General features: G+C 38.3%; 1 protein-coding gene across 2 annotated transcripts in view; it reads left to right on the top strand.

Annotated features, from left to right (window-relative positions):
• The window catches only part of RARB (retinoic acid receptor beta), a 713488-nt gene that overhangs the window by 114482 nt on the left and 586236 nt on the right, over positions 1–12770 (top strand). The window contains exon 3 of one of the 2 annotated variants that reach the window (XM_074268510.1): positions 9106–9200. The exons of the other annotated variant lie outside the window; for it this stretch is intronic. The gene's annotated coding sequence lies outside the window, so the exon portion shown is untranslated. The remainder of the gene's footprint in view (positions 1–9105; positions 9201–12770) is intronic. 2 annotated transcript variants of the gene reach the window in all.

Raw genomic sequence — 12770 nt, 5'->3', positions numbered from 1 at the left:
AGAGAAATATATGGAAATGGAATTTTGCAAAATTGTTTAAACTAATGAACAGGTAAGACTCAAGTCAACTTAGGCGTGTCAGTATTTTATGGATAGAGTATGGACCTTAGAATCAGGAAGCCTTTTTTTTTTTAGAAGTAAGTGCAAGGGATAATGTTGTAAAAAATTACCCATGCATATGTACTGTCAAAAAATGTTATAATTATAAAATAAAATAAAAAATTTAAAAAAAAAAAAAAAAAAGATAATTTCTTGAAAAAAAAAAAAAAAAAAAAAAAAAAAAAAGAATCAGGAAGCCTTGAGTTCAAATTCTACTTACTAGCTATGTGACCCTGGGCATAGGGTTTTAAACTTCTCTCAGTCTCAGTCTCTTCATCTATAAAATAGGAATAGTAATAGCAATTATCTTACAATTATAAGCAATCAATGAGTTAACAAAGTGCTTTTCAAACCTTAATTTTCTGTATAATGTCCCTACTAACAAAATACAATTGGGTATAGACATATTTCATTAAACAGAAGAACAAGAGAGAAAGTAGACTAAGGGAGAACTAAGTCCTGCAGAGTCTTGCGCCTGAAGGTAACTTTTGAGGCTATTTAGTCCCATCTACACTGGAGCAGGAATCATCTTTGCCACATCCCTAACAAAGGGATGTAAAGTCCCTGCTTGATGATCTCCAGCAAATGAGACCACATCATCTAAGAAAACTTAGTGTACTTTGGGATGGCTCTAATTATTTAGATGTTTTTCCATATGTTGTGTCAAACCGGTCTTTCTGTATCTTCTATTTCTTATCTCTTGTCCTTCCCTCTGAAGCCAAGAGGAACAATTTTTATCCCTCTGTCACAGATCTTTGAAGATACTATAAGATCCCTATCTTCCCCCCACTCGAGTCTTTCATTATCCAGGCTAATGTCCCTAGTTCCATCAATTGATTCTTTTGCATCATCCTATGAAGTCTTCCTCATGACCTCATTAGCATCCTATAAATGACCTTATGCTTATGACTTGCCTCTTGCAATTCAGTACACAAAATATTAAAGGACTAGATGTAGCTAGCCCTACAGTGAGGACTAGCTTCTTCAACATATAATCTGAAAAAGTTCGTGATCATTCACTGATTTATCTGCACTATAAAATGAGAATTAGATCCTTAAGGCCTTCCTTAATCATCAAAGAAAAAGGTAAGTTTAATTCAAGATTAGGGTTATGTGTATTTCATTGAAATAGTCAACTTTGAACATTAGCAGTTAATGTAGAGGTTATATGATTAATTTATATGATAAAAATAAAACAAAAATTTAAATGTGATAATATGTCTAAAACCCAGAAAAAGTATTATCTGTAATTGGGTAATACTGGAAATCTTTCCCACAAGTTCAGCAATAAAGGAAGGATGTCCATTATCCCCATTAGCATTTAATATAATTCTAGGGAATTATCCATCATTAAAAGATATTTTTAAAAAGAACTACAATGATTAGGTTACTGTAATAACTAGAATATCTAAATCCTTAAGCATGTGGGCTACCGGGATTCATATGGGAGTTAAGGAATGTGCCATTCTATGAAATGGGAAAAAAAAGATCAAGAAAGGTTTGCATAAAAGAACAGATAATTAATTCAAGGTAAGTTATTAAGGGAATTTAGTTGACAGATCATTTAGTGTCTACTATAAGCAAGGTATAGTATCAGCCATTTTTTTGGGGGGGGGAATACCAAGTCTTCAGCGTACCTTTTAAGGCCCTTCACAATCTCAATTCCATTTACTTTTCCATCTTTATTTCATATTGTGCTTTCTCTGTTAGTGTGGTCAGCCATAGAAGTTGGGAATATGTCTCCCATGTGTCTCCACCTCTCATAGGAGATATTCCATTTCCTTCCTCCTTGAATTTGCACTGGTTATTTCTCATTATCTATAATGTATTCCCTTCTTCATCTCCATCTCTTCAAATGTCTAGATTCCTTCGCATCCCAGATCTTACATAAGACCATAAGGAAATCACTGAGGAGGCAAAGGCAAAAGACAGTACCTGCCCCAAGGACCTCCCATTCTAATATTCAAATTAAACTTGAATGTCTGCTATCATACGCACTCATTCTGGAATTATCTTCATGAAAATGACAAGTCATGACATCATGATTTTTAAGAGATAAACTTCATTTTGCTCAATCCATTCTCATCACTGTGTATTTCAATTCAGACAAAACAATGATGAGTTTTGAAATTTTCTATCTCTTTATGAGTATCACGCTGTCAAGCAAAATGCTAGTCCATTCAACATAGAATCAGGCCCATTAAAATAGAATTAATGATAAGTGGAATTGTTCATCTCCTGCCAATAAAGTCTGACTAAAACACAACAGCTGGCTGTGGTTTAGGGAGGATGCAGAAAACTATAAAGGGCCATAAACTGGGCTCCTGGATCCTCCCATCCACCTCCTTCTTCTGGTATATGCTTCTGAGTTACAAGGATGAGTGTGAGAAGGGTCTTATGGGATGGAAGGCCTCGTGTCTGAGTCCTGCCAGTTGTGAAGAGTACCGTGGAGCCGGGAACATTCTAAGGGAGCATCTGTTGCTAAGAAGAACTGGGCTGGCTACTTTACAAATCATTAAACAGGAGGGGGAAAATGGATGTACTCAGCCATGATGCTCGACTTTGGTTTTAAGTTCGTAAAGCTTTTTTGTTAGAGCTAAATCAAAAGTTTCTGTTTTAGTTGTTGGTTCAGTTATGTCTGACTCTTAATATTAGTTATTTGCTATACAGGATGGTTCTTTCAGAGATAGGAGGAGAAATACAAAGAAGTTTAGATGACATAAAAACAAAAATCTTCAATAAAATTTTATTCTTAAAGATAACATCATTGCTAAGTGAAATGAGCAGAACCAGGAGAACATTGTGCACAGCAACAACAAGATTATACGATGATTGATTCTGATGGATGTGGCCATTTTCAACAATGAGATGAAACAAACCAGCTCCAATAGAACAATAATGAATTGAACCAGCTACACCCAGGGAGAGGACAGTGGGAACTGTGTGTGGATCACAACATAGCATTTCCACTCTTTTTGTTGTTGTCGCTTGCATTTTATTTTCTTTCTTATTTTTCCTGTTTGATTTAATTGTATAAATATGTATGTATATATCGGACTTAACATATATTCATACTATGTTTAACATATATTGGATTATTTGCCATCTAGGGGAGAGAGTGGGGGAAGAGAGGAAATTAGAACACAAGGTTTTGCAAGAGTGAATGTTGAAAAATTATCTATGCATATATTTTGAAAATAAAAAGCTTTAATTAAAAAAGTGGCATCGTTGATTTTTCATTATTAACTAAGAAAGTCGCCAGTGGAGTGCCCCAGGAATCTGTCTCATCCTGATATGTTTAACATTTTTCTCAAGACTTGGATGATACACACAGTTGTCATTCTTACACTCTGAGGGCTACCTAATTCACTCTGTGACAGAATCATGGTTCAAAAAGTTCTTGAAAAGCTAGAATACTGAGTCAAATATAATATGATAAAGTCAGTATGAACCAATATAATAATACCTTGCTACTGCTCAGACATTTCGGTCATGTTTTACTCTTCATGACCCATTTGGAGTTTTCTCGGCAAAGATACTGGCGTGGTCAGCCATTTCCTTCTCTAGCTCATTTTACAGATGAAGAAACTGAGGCAAATAGGGTGAAGGGACTTGCCTAAGGTATCCCAGCTGGTAAGTGTCTGAGGCAGAATTTGAGAAGATTAGTCTTCTAGATGCCAGGTTCAGCACTCTATCCACTGCTCATGTAGCTGCTTAAATATGTCCTAAAGGGATTCAAAAATTCACCTTTACAAATCCAAAACTGGGGAAGATTGTTTGGATAGCAGTTTGAAAAAAAAAAGAGTTACTTGAGATTTTGGCAGATTTAAGAGTCAATGTAAGTCAACAGTGGGATATGGGAGTAAAATGAAAATGAAACAAGGAATGTGATCTTAGGTTATAGTCAGAGAGTCATAATAAAGTGCTTAGGAATAAGCAGATGGTAGCCCTGGAAAGAACATGTCTGGAGTATTACTTCTAGGCAGTATATTTTAGAAAGTTTAATCCTAAGCAGGACACTGTTCAGACTCAAGGAATGAGAATGGTGAAAGGGTTTGAGTTCATCTCCCATGAGGATCCATTGGAAGAACTGGGGTTGTTTAGTCTGGAGAAGATTAAGGGGAGATATGAAAACATTTTTAAGTATTTAAAGAGCCATCATGTGCAGAAGAATTCAGACTCGGTTTATTTTGCCCTAGAGGATAAATGCTAAAGCGATGGGTAGAAGTTAGCACAGTGCCTGGAAGATAGTAGGCAGTTCATAAATGCTTGTTCACTTGGCTAAATTTGGATGCTGTGAAGAAGTGAATTTATATTTGATGGAAGGGGGGATTGGCAGTGATGAGAGCTATCAAAAGTCAAATGGGCCGCTTTGGAAAGTTATTGTTCCCCCTCACTGACCATCTTCAAACAGAGACTAGTGCCCACTTGTTGGATGTGTTGACCCCTGGTGTCAAACTCAACCAGAAATGGGGACTATAAGCCTATAGAAGGACTGTATATTTACTTAGAAAACCACATTTTATATGTTCTTTCATTAAAATATCAGTACACAAAAAATAGGAACTATATTTTAATCTGGTTGGGGTTTCACTCAATGGCCAGTAGCCTACAGGCTATGTTTGCCTCTGGACCAGATAAATACTGGGAACAAAAGCATCCCCCAGCACCTCCTCTGCTTTTTTGTATAGGTCAAGATGTGGAATGCTGCCATGTTGATTAGTTTAACTCTCTCGAAAGGGAGAAGAAAAGGATTCTATTGAGAAATATAGGTTATATAAAAACAAAGGATGTTGATAAAATGTATTTATAGAAAAAAAAACAAGGGGGAAAGGAGGGGAAAATTTGGAACAGAAGGTTTTGCAAGGGTCAATGTTGAAAAAATTACCCATGCATAAGTTTTGTAAATAAAAAGATATAATAATAAAAATAATATAGAAAAACAAGCAGGTTGTTCCTTTAAGATTAGCTGCTTTTGAGAGCTGGCATGGGAAGGGGGGGGTCTTTGTTGATCTGGGGCAAGAGGAAGTGAGGAGGTCAAATGTTGTGAAGGATGCTGTTGTGGCTCTCCTGGTCTCCTAAATCATGTCGGTTTTGCTCTAGCCCAGGTGAAGGGCATGGCTTTTGTGAAATCAAATGGTTTTATGTTGGTTAATGATTTTCCCTTGTCCTCATTTTCCACAATACCTGATGGGAATACCTTAACTGATACAATATTGGCTAAAGCTTTGCTGAAATAACAATGTAACAATAGATTTCATTTCAATTAATATTTAATATTTTAAAATTGAGTTATTTAATGGTTACATTATTTTTATGACTGTTAATAATCATTTTATTTTAATCAATTTGATTTTAATAACATAGAAATAATTAGCCTTTCTATAGTGCTTTAGGTTTTTCAGAGTGCTTTACATGTTATTTCATTTCTTCACCACAATAGATGCTGTTATTAGTGTTCATTTTACAAATGAAGAAACTGAGACAGATAGAAGTGAAGTGACTTGTCTGAGTCAAGGTTTGAACTCAAGTCTTCCTGATTCCAAATCCACCAGACTACCCACTGTATCCCCGCTGTCTGTGCCCAGTCTGTGTGTCCTGTCAGAGACATTAAGAATCCACTGCTAATAATCCAGGACACTTGTGTCCCTTCCCAGCAGAAAGATGTTAAGAGATCTGAGGGCTGAGGTTCTCCGTCACTGATGAAATCACAGGTTTGTAGGGTCAAAGGGCTGAGCTCTGAAAAGATGTGTCCAAATATGACTGAAACAATTAACAAAGGAGATCAATAAAGTTCAGAATGCATGAGTTCACCTCCTTCATTTTTCTGATGAGGAAACAAAGCCTCCCTTCAGGAAGTGATGTCCATCAGTTACCCAAGTAATTAATGACAGTCAGAAATAAAACTTAGATCCTCTGATTCCAAATTTGATCTCATTCCCCCCGGGCCTCCACTTCAGATCCAGATGCACTGAAGAAGCTGGATCCCCATCCTGACCCTATTTTTTGAGAACAGTTTAATTAGCCTTTCCTCCTGACCCATGACAAATAAAGGAAGGACTCCTGGGAGTTCCTTTGGGAGAGATATTAAGGTACAGGTGCTGTGTCCAAAGTTTTCAAAGGAGACTCATCTCCAGGACCTCTCCAGTTCTTGGTGAGCCACTGGTGCACTAGCCAGATTCTGACCTGCTGCCATTTTGATAGCACTCATTTATATGCAGCATATTGGGGCCTTTTCCCATTTCTCTCACCTGTAAAATGAGAGGGCTGGCCTAGATGATCTCCAAGGTCCTTTCTGGTGCTAACTTTCTATGACTCTGTGGCTATTATATTTAAATAACACACTAAGAAGGTCAGAGTGGTTTAAAGATGACATTTTTACTGCTTCTAATCTTTTCATAGTTTTGAATATTTATATCACCCCAGTGGCTTTACAAGCCACAGCCATTCATCTCAGAGTTTTCTGTGCATTTGGACAAAACATCCATAAGGCTCAACTCCCTATTTTATTCAAAGAAATGGAGGCAAATATCCATTATTATATTCAGAAGGAGAATTATTTGTTAATAAAAAGAGCTTTTTAAAAATGACTATGAGTCTAGGCTAATTCATTTAAATGAAGAATCAAAACCTCAAGTGGAATTGAATTACAATTTAGTGTCTTTTTATATACATGAGGAATTCCAGCACTGACCTAGGGTCAGACTGAAAGACTTAACCTGGTGACAGAGGATTTGGGTTTAAACCCCAGCTTTGCTCTTCCCTATCCGGGTAACTTTGGACCAACTGATTTCCCTTTGCCTACCTCAGTTGTCTCATCTGCAAAATGAGATATGGTTTTGAAGGTACCCTCCAGTTTGAAGCCATGAGGAAATGGGGGGTTAGATCACAGGGTCATGAGCCATGTTTATCAGTTAGATTTTTTTTCTTTTTTTTGGAGGGGTATAGGGGGTTGGTGAGGCAATTGGGGTCAAGTGACTTGCCCAGGGTCACATGGTATATATCTGTGATCAGATTGGAACTCAGGAAGATGACTTTAAAACTCCCACTATCCTAATAGCATATGACCCTGGGCAAATCACATAATCTCACAATTTCCTCAGCTTTGAAATCGGGATAATAATACAGGCTACTTCCTACAACTGTTGTGAGGTTCAAACAAAATACTGGAGATGGGTCAGTATAATCCAAAAGTCAACTCTAGCTGCTACCTGGTTCTGTACAGTCCCACAAGCTAAGGATGATTTTGAGTTCTTTGAAGACAGGGACTGTCCTTTGCCTCTTTCTGTATCACCAGAGCTTACTTAGCACAGTGCCTAGCACATAGTAGGTACTTAAAGGGTATTTGTTGGCCAAGAATGGTTTTTACCTTTTAAAAATAAAAGAGAGATGAAAAGTCGGATTTGGTCCACAATTAGGCCATTGCTTGTTGATGTCTGAGTTTACATTTCATTTCAAACTAATATCATGTAACTCTTAATTATTATTAATAAAAACATGGTGTATGTGGTATGTGTATTCACATATATTTACTCTCTCTATATCAATATAATTTCTTCATCGTAGAAACTCCCCCCGAACACAGATTACAAACTGTCTATGACCTGGTAGGAAGAGAAGCCTGAGGCCTCGATCATGCAGCAAATTTAGGGTCACAGACCCAAAGGTGACTTCACACAAAATCCTAATTTTGCAGCGTAGGAAGCTGGGGTCACGAGAGGTGAGGCATATTGATGCAACTTCTCAAAGTAATGGCATTATTTGACAGTTAGGGGGAGTCATTCCAGCAAGTAGGAGGTGATCTTTTATCTTTTCTTAGAGAGAGACACACAGAGACAGAGATACAGAAATGGACAGAGACAAAGAGAGACACAGAGACAGAGACAGAGACAGGCAAAGAGACACAGAGAGAAAGATAGAAAAAAAGAGAGAGTCAGACACAGAGACATCAAGAGAGACAGGCAGAGAGGAAGAAGAGAGATAGATAGAAGAAAAGAGGTTATTAAGAATAAACATTCCTACATTTTTACAAGGTTGCTCTAGATGTCCTATTGAACACATTCAAAGCTTAGTTTCCCTTGTTTACTTGCCTTTCCAACATTATTTAAATCAAAATCTCAGGGAGCTTTCAGACCTATGTCATTAATACTTTCCCAGGTAGCTCCAGAGTTCAGAAGCCGTGTTCTTGAACTCCACATTCACTTCCTGGGCTCAGATTTCTGCCTCAGATAAGGGCCAGGGAGGTCTGAGAGTTACACCCATGGATAGGGAGGCTCACTTTCCCAGAGCAGCCCTCACACTTCTCTGGCTTGAGCCCTTTCTGAGAATCTGCTACTCCACAATTCCCAGGCGTGAAAATCCTGGAAGGAAGGTTGTAAATTCCACTTTTGATTTAATTGCATTTTTAATACCTTCTTTTATAATTGACTAGAGAGATTTTTTTTAAATTAGGAAGCAAAAAAATTCAATGGTAACAGGTTTTTATCCTCATTGTTTCCTACTTGCTTTATCTTCATCTCATAGGTTACAAGAAGATTAAAATGAATCTTCTCGTAAGGGAGAAGAAATTAACTCTGGATGAAAGACCAAAGGATCATATTGGTTATTGCAAACTGGTCTCTTAGATCTAAATAGATGTAATTCTGCAAGTGAGCTGAGAAGCAAAATGGGACACAAGTATGTGCACTAAGGAGAGAATAGGACCCATCATTAATATCCATAGAATCTTCCTCAAGGGAGACTTAGTATTTTGTTTGGGAGGCTCCCCACCGCTTCCCCGGGATGTTCTCTTTGAAGAGTGCAATGATAAATAATAGAGCTTTTCTCAGTTGTGATTCTGCCAAAAGGCATTGTTGGAGTTTTTGTCTGCATGGGGACTGTGGAGCTTCTCTGCGCCCCTGTTCTCTCCAAAGAGAGGGGAGATGAAGCAGCAGTTCTTCCTAGAGTAAAAAACTCCAGTTCCTCGCTTTGATGTTGTTCCTGTGGTTGTTTTTCTGCCCCTGCCAGACACTGCTGACACCAGCTGTGCAGCTGGGAAAGTTATAGAAGATGCGCTCCGTGGATGAGTTAATATAACAGAGATTATTTGGCAAGTCTTCCTGGTAAGTGTACCCCCTTGATTATATTTCATTTTTTACAACTTGGAAAATTCAAATTACTCTCTTTTTTCTTGGCTGCGTACTTGCCCAGGGATCATATCATAGGCTATGAACTTTTATTATTTTGATTAAGTTGGATTTGGTTCTTGCCCGGGCCCTGTATGGGAGTCGACGGAGCATCTTTGTTGCCCCTCTGTGCCTTTCTCAGCGGAGCCTGTCATTTTTCCGTGTTGCCGTTGCGGTGTGGCTGTGTTTGGCAGTAGCGGAGCCCATCATTTACGGGAGAGCTGACACAGGAAGTGTTCTGATCTGGTCTGGACCACGTGTCCGTTTTGATGGAGACGCCAAACCTGCCTCCTCCAACTGTCCCGGAGCAGCATCCCTCTGAGGGGCTCCCATCTCTGGGCTTCAGGTACCCGGCGCTTTGCAGGCTGGAAAGCCTTTCTGACAGTCATCCCAAACACAGAACGGCGAAATGAGATTTATTATGCATCCAAAAGCAAATGACAACACTTAAAAGCTAACGACATTTTGGAATAGAGAAACATAGCAGGCATATGGCAGAAAGAGTTTGTGTTTCTAAAAGGCACCTTATAGACCTAAAGTGCTTAACGAAGCGTTCTGTGCAGTCTTATAATATTAGTCTACATTCCTTCTGGATGGTGATTCCATTAGCTTCTTTGCCAAAGGTGGGCAGTTGGGAAAGGTGGCTGCTTATTAATGAGTTGTCATTTTCCTCATAAAGCGCAGTAATGGACTGGATCAGGTTCATTCCAGCTACACGATACTTTCCTTCTTTGTTGCTGGTTTGAACAGGAGTTGAACTGCTTTGTTAAACTTGGGGCTAGAACAAAGGGATTATTTCATGGAATACTTATATATCACTGCTAGGCTTCAATGATTAAAAAAAAAAAAAAAAAAGGACGGAATTGAATCCTGTTCTAATTTAAGCTAACCAAAGGCACATTTCCTTCTTATCCCCTACCTTGGGCTCCTCCCCTCTCCCCCACCCCCATAAAATAAAAACACACAGAAAAGATTAAAGGGAAAGGCAGGGCTCTATCCGAGGTCCATCCTGTGTAGTCCAAGCCTCAGCTCTGTACTCCCCAGCCATCCAATTTCCTTTCGTGTTCGCCCCTCTGAGTTTGAATAAGTGGAGCTTTGTTGTTGTTGTTGTATTCTTTGTCAGCAGAAAGGAATAGGCAGAAATCTGTGCTGTTACAGCTGTATGTTCAGAGGGCTATAGGTAGAAACGGAAGACAACTTTGGCAAATGATGTTTGCACTGAATTTTGAGATCCTAAGACATCTAATGGTGTGCCATATGTTAGCATAGGACTTGCGTCTGGAAATCTGTGAGCATTCTCATTTGGCCCAGGAAAATGAGGGAATCTTGTTGAGATAAAACATTGGAGTGTTTGTTTGCCACTTTCCTGCCTTATTACTGTAATATGACACAATCAAAACTGAATTGTAAAAACATGGCCTGCTGTCTGCTAACTCGACACGTCTCAGTTGGTGGAGAGATGAGAGTTGTATTAACATTATTTCTTGCCCATTCCTATTTTAGCCAGTGACGAGCTTGCTCAGGAGACATGAATTTAGTTTTGTGACACAGCAGGAGAATATTAAATTGAAAAAATTAATCTTACGGGATTCTGAGACTGTTCTGGAGTCTCACTACCACAGTGCTTGCTATAGAAGGGAATTCCCCGGAACAGGGTCTGCTTTCTGACTTACTTACCGAGGCTTTAAAATCACAAATTCATTTTGGAGATGGGAGGGAGGGATGTGCTAAGGTTTATGGAAGTACTCTTAGCCACCAGGTGGTCCCCTGCTGTGATCAGTATACTTCTTTCATTGTTGGAGTTATAACGCCCCATCCCACCCCTAATCCTGACCTGTTATTGTAATTGTTCAGTTTTGTTTTGTTTTTTCAGTTGGATCCAATTCTTGGTAATCTCATTTGGGTTTTTCTTGGCAGTGATCCTGGAGTGGTTGACCATTTCCTTCTCCAGCTCATTTTACAGACGAGGAAACTGAGGCACACAAAATTAAGGCACTTGCCAAGGGTCACAACAATTGAGACCAGATGTGATAAAAACACATGTTTTGGAAAACATTGACACAGCTACAGGCCCAGCAGCCCAAACATTGCTGCATCCTAGATGTGCCCCCTCCTCCCTCTACTCTCCCATCCTAGTGGGATGAGAAGGGAGCATGGTAGAGCAGCCAGGTGTTTTCTCTGCTGTGGATCTGGGCTAAGGAATTGTTGTTATTATTACAATCAAACAGGAGTAAAAGGATCCCTTTTATTTCTTAGATTCAGGAGCTCCATTCAAAGTTCCTCCCAAAAAGGAATGTAAAATGTTTGCACTATTGTCTATCTACCCAGGTTACTTATACCTTCGGAATCTAATACTTAATGTGCAACAAGAAAATTGGTTTTACACACATATATTGTATCTAGGTTATACTGTAACACATTTATTATGTATGGGATTGCCTGTTATCTGGGGAGGGAGGGGAAAATTTGGAAAAGTGAATACAAGGGATAATGTTGTAAAAAAAATTACCCATGCATATGTACTGTCAAAAAATTATAATTATAAAATTAATAAATTATTTAAAAAAAAAGTTCCTCCCAAAGCTACTTCTTCCAGCAGGCCTTTCCTGCTTCTCCACCTCCCCATCACTAATTGACTTGTATTTATTTCAGCTGTATCTCATATTATTCATCATCAGTCCAAGAAATACCTTTAATCTCTTCAGTCCTCAGTTTCCTTAGGTGTAAAATCATGGCAGAAGTGACATTGAGGCTTTCCTCTAGCTCTGACTCTACGTTCCTCTGTGGCCATTCCCCCCACTCTGCAGAAGCATGAAAGCTCATTGAGAGTAGGGGCCAAATGCCTGACACATGCTGGACATTTAATAAAACCTTGTTGAATTAAAATGTTGAGTGAAACTGAATTAAGTATAATTGATTTGCTGATCTACATTAGCTGGACTTTCAACTTGTACCTAGGAATGTCCATTTTGATAAAATGATTTTATGCTGCCTTAGAATTGCTGATTTATTAAAAAAAAAAGAATTGCTGATTTATAAGAGATAATGAAGTTAATACTAATGGTAAAATGGAAAGAACAATGGTCTTTTAATAAGAATAATGGGTTTTGGTCTCTAGTTGGTGACTAGTTGTAAAATCCTGTACTTAACCTTAAAGCTCTGTTTCCTCATCTATAAAATGGGGAGATTGAACTAGGCACCTTCTAAAGTCCTATTAATCTTTAAATCTATGCCCTTAGGACTTTTAGAGTCTTTGCATGGTCTCAGATGCACAGAAAATTAACTTTCTCTCTTTTACCCTCTCCTTTACCTTCTGGCATAAAGATTGATGAATAAGAAGGCCAAAAGAAGAAGAAAGAAAAAAAAAAAAGTCAGCATAGATAATCCGAAAATGACACATTAAATCAGCCCCAGAATAATAAAGAATTAACCATAATTACCATGACATGTGCTGTTAAAGCCAGGCAGAAAAATATGATTTTTGGCATTAAGAAAATCATTAATTAT

Source organism: Sminthopsis crassicaudata, chromosome 5, assembly GCF_048593235.1.
Source record: "Sminthopsis crassicaudata isolate SCR6 chromosome 5, ASM4859323v1, whole genome shotgun sequence".
Taxonomy (NCBI): domain Eukaryota; kingdom Metazoa; phylum Chordata; class Mammalia; order Dasyuromorphia; family Dasyuridae; genus Sminthopsis; species Sminthopsis crassicaudata.
The sequence above is the reverse complement of the archived record's forward strand: the minus strand, read 5'-3'. Positions and strand labels throughout refer to the sequence as shown.